Here is a 7,750-nt window from a genome sequence, read left to right as displayed (position 1 = left end):
CAAAAATCATAAAAAACAACATAGTAAATTATGTCTTTCAAAAAAATCATGAAAACAACATAGTATAGTATGGCTTCTAAAAAACATAAAAAGCAATGTAGTATAGTTTGTTGTCCAAAAATCATAAAAAACCAACACAGTATAATATGACATCCAAAAATCATACAAAATGACATAGTACAGTATGTTGACTGAAAATTATAAAAAAAATTGACATAATACACTTTGAAAAATAATTTTAAAAAAAAGATATATAGTACGAGGACCGAAATTAACAAAAAAACAACAAATCGTGTAGTCCGGAAATCATATTAAAAACCCACCTTATAGTGTGCGTCCCGAAAATCATTAAAAAAATCTAAATTTAAAAAGTTTGTCAGCTGAAAATCAGAACAACACAGTATCATGTCACCTGTCCAAAAACATCATAATATACTAAAGTAATTCAAAAATCATACAAACATCAGTGTCATATGTTGCTTACAAAAATGACGGAAATGTCATAGTGTAGTATGGCAATTAAAAAATCATTTAAAAACATCATAGTATATTTTCCTCTTTCAAAAATTCACGAAAACATCATCTTACAGTATGTTGTCCAAAAAAATCATAAAAACTTCACAGTATAGTATGTCACTCAAATAAATCATAAAAGGTGACTTGGACCTTGCAGTTCTGTATCCATAGAGCAGATGACTTACCCACTGCACAACAAGGACGACGCAGCTTTCCCCACGCCTTCTGGCAACTTGGGCAATGATGTCACCTGTGCATAAATAGGTTATTTTTGTCATTTTAGGCTTGAAGCAATTACAACAGTCAAAGCATTGGTGATAAAGTTATATAAACATGTATCTCTCACCATTCTGATGGTTTTGGCTGTACTGTCAAACATTCTGGTGACATTTGATTAAAAATTAGATGAAATAAAATTTTTTTAAAAATGTGCATACATTACAAATCAGAGCAAGAAATGTAATATCACAGAGAGCTCACCTTTAAACCAATGTGAATGGCATTTGAAACATGTCATATCTCGTATCCAAATGTCTGTAGAAGACTTGTAAAGATAGATGTTGACTGATTTTGTAATTCTTAAAAATATAAAACACTTCTGAATCTACCATAGGTTTTATTGAGGCTAACTTTTGTTGCAGTTCCGTGGTTGAGCTGAAAATATTTCAGCTTTGTAGAAAGCAGCCTCCTGGTGATTTATTATCTTTTTTTTTTTTTTTAAGTTTGGAAAGTGAAATGTCTACAAAAGGTAGATTTATTGTAAGTCACCCCCACTTAATGTAATTATTACCAAATGTTATGCCTCCACTGAGTCATGACTGTAGATGGTGCATACCCAGTTTCATATGAATTCCCGTATCTGATTTTGAGACATAAACTTTCAACGTTTGTGGTGTCTTTGAGCGGCACAATATCCAAAATACTGCATCCACACATGTGCACCAAGTTTGGTTGCAACTGCGTTTGTCATTTTTGATGATGTCACATTACTTCTAAAAAGATTGATTTATAGAATTGTTTTTAGTACTTGAGATCAAATGTCTGTTGATGATCCCGCCAAAGTTTCAGGATGATTGGCCCAAAAGTTTTGTATGATTTACAGAAAACCGAAAAGAAAAAAAAACACAAAATTTGACGTTTTTAAGGAATAAGACAATTGGAGGAAAAGTGCAGATTGAGAGATTAATATGTCGAAAGAATTTTGACTCTAGGCCAGGCAGTTTTTGAGACATTTGCTGAAACATGAAGGTGATTGTTACAGTGCCACCTTGAGGTCATTGTGTGTCATTATTTTGCGCCTGAATAGTGGGTGGAATTTCCAATCAGCCTGCAAATGTTGGTGAGTTTTGGTCTTACCGTTTTTGCTGCACGAATACTTTTAGCGGGAAAAAAAATGAAGAAGAAGAAGAAGACTTTGACTTTTGATGCTCTTTGATAAAACAACACCAAAAGAAAAAGTGCCTCTTCAATCACCTTAATAAAAACGAGAGGGTTCTGCCTGCAGGCCTCCACTGTGAGGACACTTCCACTGCAGCCTCCGTTCTCAAGTCACCTCCACTGTCAGAACAGGAAATAACACAAAAAGAGTACAACATAAATGCACTGAAAAAATTCAAAATAAAATTGTAAAGACACTTACGGTGGAAGCGATGTTTTCTTTGATTCATCTTTACTTAATTAGTCAACAATGTAACATGACAACCATTATTCCTCAAGCGTAGATATTGATTTCACATTCTGATTTTGCCTATTCTGTTTGCATAGAACCTAATGTGGGGATTTATGGCAGTGTAGCAACATGTAGTATAAAGATTCAATAATTTTAAAAGTGACATTATCTTATTTACATGCGCTACTGATTTATTTGGTCAAAATGGGACATCCATACTCCATCCATATAGCCCAGCGACATCAATTCATATATCTGGTGTATTTATCTAGTTTAGGAAACCCCACAGTTGTTACTTAGGTCCAACCCACTTGCTGGAGTAGTAAACCACGTTTCATTTGATATGGGACTCTACTGATGTGACTGATTGTTTCCCAGGAATTAGTCAAACTCTGTGTGTTTCCATGGAAATGGAGATAACAGTCGCTACTAGCTTTTTATTTTGAGAGCTAATTGCCGCAAAACATTAATATATTTTGATTATACATTATTATTATTTTGTTGGTGTTAGTTGTATCATCACAATATTACACTCAAGAGTGTGCTCAAACGTCCTGACCGCATCACTGTCGCTCTCAAATGATGTTTAAGCACACCCTCTTGTGCATTATGGCTTAATTAAATTAAGCTCATTGCAGTAAAATGCAGTTGTATATTCTTCAAAGGGAAATTATGAATGGGATATGTGTGTGAGAGAGAGATTGTTCAATTATTGTACAATTGTTCAATATGTTTTGTTTCCTATTTTTTTATGAAATTATTGAATCTTTAACTTACATGTTGCTACACTGCCATAAATCCCCACGTTACGTTCTAGGCAATCAGAATAGGCAAAAACAAAATGTAAAATCGATATCTACACTTGAGGAATAATGGTTTTCATGTTGCCTTGTTGACTAATTAAGTAAAGATCAATTGAAAACAACATCGCTTCCACTCTAAGTGTCTATACGATTTTATTTTGAATTTTTTTCATGCATTTATTTTGTACTTTTTGTGTTACTTCCTGTTCTTACAGTGGAGGTCGTCACAGTGGACGCCTGCAGGCAGACACTCTTGCCACACACCAACACACATGCTCACTCACACACATATACACACGCACACATACATGTACAGACACAGACCCACTAGCTCACAGGGCCCCAACAAACCCCTCCAACAGTCTCAGGGAGCTCAGTCCGGTCTACAGAGCCAACTCCTGGGGGGTTTTCCAGCACCCTCGCTCAGGTGACTGTAGATGTGACAACTTTGTGATGCTCCCTCTCACGAGCTGCAGTTTTAAGGTGGAGGAATGCACCGACTGGAGGTAACAAAGGGTAATGGAAAAGAGGCTCCTCACATACCCATGGCCCTGGAGCTACACCCCCTTCTCGTGTCTTCTTCAGCATACGCCAGGCCTTCAACACTGACAACTAGAAATCTAAGACACCCACGGAGTTCAGTCCATCCAGCTCCATGAGGAACAATTAGTGGTCCAGCCCAAAGCTGCCAGCCTTTCACAGCAGCACATTTTCTGTCCCCCTCCAGCAAACCTCTGTGCCACCCGGAGCCGAAAAGCCGACATGAGGCCCTGCCCTTCCCTCTGGTGCAGGCAGGTAGAGCACTGCAGCCTTCAACCAGTGATGTCCAGACTAGAAACGTGATGGCATTCTGTCCACAGAAAACACAGTCAGATAGCTTTTGTTTTGAAAGGGAAGCAAGGAAGTTGAGGTCAAACAAACATCTTCGTATTTCTTTATCTCTGTGATAATAAAACCTCCATAATTTCAAACACACTTTGCTTTCATAACATAACATGCCACTGGCAACACAGACTGGAGTAGATCCTTAAATTACACCTCCTATATTTTGAATCGGGAATCGATTTTGAATCCAATCGCGACCCCAAGAATCGAAATCGAATTGAATCGTGACATGTGAAAGATTCACACCCCTAATATTAATGAACACAAACTTCGTGTCCTGAATGCTACTTGCAGCTCTCACCAACATCCTGCCTTTACACACCTCCCTCTGAGAGAGAACACTTACCCCTAAACCTGGAGAAAACAGGACCGCCACCCCTGCACTAACATTTGCTTGTAGACAGCTGACTGTCAACTATCAGTTGTCTGCAAGGGGCTCGTTGCTAAGCAACCAGGCCAGTGGTGCAAACGCCCTTTTCATAAGAAAGAAGTTTGTCGATTACAAGACAGCTATAGATTGGAGATCTGGATTTTGTTGGTAAACATAGACAGATACAGATGGTGGAAGAATGTAGAGAAAGCTCTGGCAAAACTATAAAAATTATAAAAGACATAAATAAAGAGGAATCAAATAGGGGATATATAACAGAGGAAGAATTACATGGGATATATTTTCCCGATGAGAAATCCTCATCTGAGAACACAGAACTGCCAGCCCGAAAAAAGGCCCAGGGTTATGATCACAGGTAGCTAATCCTGCATCGAATCAAATTCAGATATCTACAACTCAACCCAAAGAGCATGTCTACCATTCATAGGCTACATAAAACAACAGGCCTATAACATACACTAATTAAACCTACATTTAGAGGGTCAAAATGATCCACACTCTTTTTGGCTCTTGTACTCATTACAACGGGGTTGTAAATGTGCTTGTCAGCGTGGTTTGACCGCGTATTCTTCGATAACAAGTAACATGCATAGGAGGGTCGAACTGGAGCTCCTGATGCTGGCTCACATGCTGCATCATGTTAGTTGTTCTATTCAGATAGTTAAACACTCTTATGCAATATTTGCAGACTATTTTTTTCTTTCTGTTATCTTCTTGTATTCATCATTTTCTGACTTAAGGAAGCTTAAATGCCGCCACACTCCCGATTTGAAACTGGAGGGTGCATCTTCTCTTTCAAAATCACCTATCGCGGAGCTTTGGCTTTGTCTTATTTACGTTGACTAACTTGCACACGACGTATAACATTGCACACATAGTGACGTAGCACGTAGCAAAGACAGTAGATTACGCCCTCTGCTGTTCAAAAAGAGTATTGCAATTCATCTCTTATTTCACCTATTTGAATCGCACATGCTTTTTATCGATTTTTAACAGTCTCACGATGCATAGTTACATCCCTACCTGCTGGCCCCCTTAACTCACTAGACCACATCTCAGCCCTACAACAGGGTCTTATCCTGAGCTAACAGCTCCCGAAGGCCCTCTCTTCTCCTCCACTTGTCCTTCACCCCTCCACAAGCCCACCATCCTCTCACCTCTCCACCACCTTAATTACCTCCTACAGCCCCGGGGTGGCCGGGCCCGGCCCCCTCCCCTGACTCACCTTGCTCCGGCCCTGGCCCACTCTCACCTGTCTCCCTGGCTCAGCTGCCTGCGCCTCCGTCTCCTCCACCCCGCCTGTCCCTGCCTGCTGCTCCGCCTCACTCACAGCAGAGCCCTCAGCTGTGGCCCGGTTCGGTCTATGTAGGGCTTCCCTCTCTGCACGCTTTGCTTGCGGACACGCGAACCTCTTGTGTCCGATGTCCCCGCACATAAAACACCGCAGACTGTCCGCGCTCGCGTACACGGCACACGTACTCTCTCCAAACTTCACAGTAAAACTCACATTCAGTTTTTTGAGTGCGTCCTTCAGGTACATAAACACCTGTCTGCGGAGTCACAGCACATGTTTCAGCCCTGGGTCCTTACACCCGAGAGCGATGGGCTTGACCCGCTGGCAAACCTTCCGAAACGGAGAAGTTCTTTTCGCCAGAGCGTCGTCTTTAATAAACGGGGTCATGTTGGAAACAGCAACCCTGGTACCCGACTACCGTTCACCCAGATACCACTCACTATCAGCGTACTAACCAAACTCTCCCTCTTTATACAGCTTTATTCATCCTCGATGCAAAATACAGATTATCGCATCCTACCTGTTCGCCGACAGTCTTCAAAACATCCTCCACCATGGTACTGCTCTCCCATTCACACGTCACCCCATGACGGAAAGCCACGGCCTTTACGCCCCACGACAGCGAGGCCATGCTGCAAAGCAACACGTTGACTCCATGGAGCTATCAGAAATCTGGATACAGCCGTGGGGGCGGAGCCTAGTTCATCTTGGAGAGCTGCTCAGTGGCGCATGAAGCGTGCATGTATGATAGTGAAATCTGGATACACCCGTGGGGGCGGGGCCTCGTTCATTTTTATGAGAGCTGCTCAGTGGCGCATGAAGTAGAGAAAGCTCTTTTTTAGAAATGTGTAAAATATCCGGGTCTACTGGCCCATAGCATGCCGAGTGGTTAACACTGACGGAGCGACCGACTTCTAGATTAGCGCCTCGGCTTGTTTGAATGGCAGTCTAAAAAATTTAATCTTGCGGCTCTTTTAGACTTTCCAAATGTTATCTAACTGGATGGTTTAGATCCAGACAGGGATAGACAACATTTCGTGGGGGTTTTGATCCTCACAAAAAATTATTTATTAATTTACAGACATCTCTTTCCCCATGTTAGCATATGGGGAAAAGTCTTTCTGGGTCAGTGTCATCAGGTGACCGACTCAAACAGTGTAATTCCACTTTTGGCCACTATGTAAATTTTGCATCAACGCATGGCGCACTTTCCTGGGGGCTTGGCATGCGCAAGCAGTCCACCATCTTGGACAGCTACCAATGGCAGCCTTGCTTGAGCAAACAGGTGCATCAGTACCTGATCAATGCCTCCGAACTGCAAATATTTATGTGGAGAGAAATTATGCTTGAGAACTGGTGTCCATGCAAGACAAGAGAGCTTGTCTCAGGGAAAAAAAAAAAAAAAAGAGTGCGAGGAGCAAGTTGTGCATAGAATATAAATGATTATTGAGGCGTTTCACAACAATGATTTAATAACAAGAATTAATTATATATATATATATATATATATATATATTTATATATATATATATTTTTTTTTTTTTTCGGGTTAAAAGTGTAACCGGATCTACTGGCCCATAGAGCATGCGTAGAAGTGATTAACGACAGGGCCGAACATGACTGAGTGCGACCAACTGAACCTGATCACTAACTCATACAAATGACCCGAGTGCTTGAAGCGAACAGCGCCCGTTCATGAGCGTTCCTCTCGTAGTAGCTTAGTTTATTAGCAACAGACGCCAATCAACGGTATAACGACAGCGGCGCTGTCGGTTTTAATATTTACGTAATAATCAGATAATATTTATCTCTCTTTACACACACATATGTAACTTATCAGGGAATCATATTGTAATCATGACCGGAGAAATCAAATGAACAGAATCAAAATGTGTTGTGCCCACAAAAAGGTAATAAAAGTTGGTGCCTTGTAACTTTGCCCCATGTATTATTACACAGCTCAACTTCAAGTGAAAATTACATTCGGTACCGTTTATTAACTGTCACTAGTGCGCCGCGCTGCTTCCTAATAACCCGTTGTTTGAATACTGACCGTAGACTTTATATAGGCTACAGTCTCTAATACAGACACGGTAAGATGTCCATATTACAGGCCTTACAGCCAACAGTGTATGGATGTGTTGTAAAATGGTCAAAATGATGAATTATGATTAAAAAATTACTACGGCCGG

The 7,750-nt window shown here is 40.7% G+C and overlaps 1 long non-coding RNA gene across 1 annotated transcript; it reads right to left on the bottom strand.

The window, feature by feature from the left end:
- Positions 1-200: 200 nt before the first annotated feature.
- LOC148187748 (uncharacterized) lies at positions 201-6,260 on the bottom strand. Its single transcript, XR_015778492.1, has 3 exons — positions 6,079-6,260; positions 3,532-3,838; positions 201-766 (listed from the first exon to the last, which is right to left on the bottom strand). It is a non-coding gene; the product is annotated as an uncharacterized LOC148187748 (long non-coding RNA).
- Positions 6,261-7,750: the final 1,490 nt, after the last annotated feature.

This window comes from Plectropomus leopardus, chromosome 13 (genome assembly GCF_026936395.1).
Source record: "Plectropomus leopardus strain MGB_pleo_1.0 chromosome 13, ASM2693639v1, whole genome shotgun sequence".
Taxonomy (NCBI): Eukaryota; Metazoa; Chordata; class Actinopteri; order Perciformes; family Serranidae; genus Plectropomus; species Plectropomus leopardus.
Note: the sequence above shows the minus strand (reverse complement) of the source record. Positions and strands in the feature narration are given on the sequence as shown.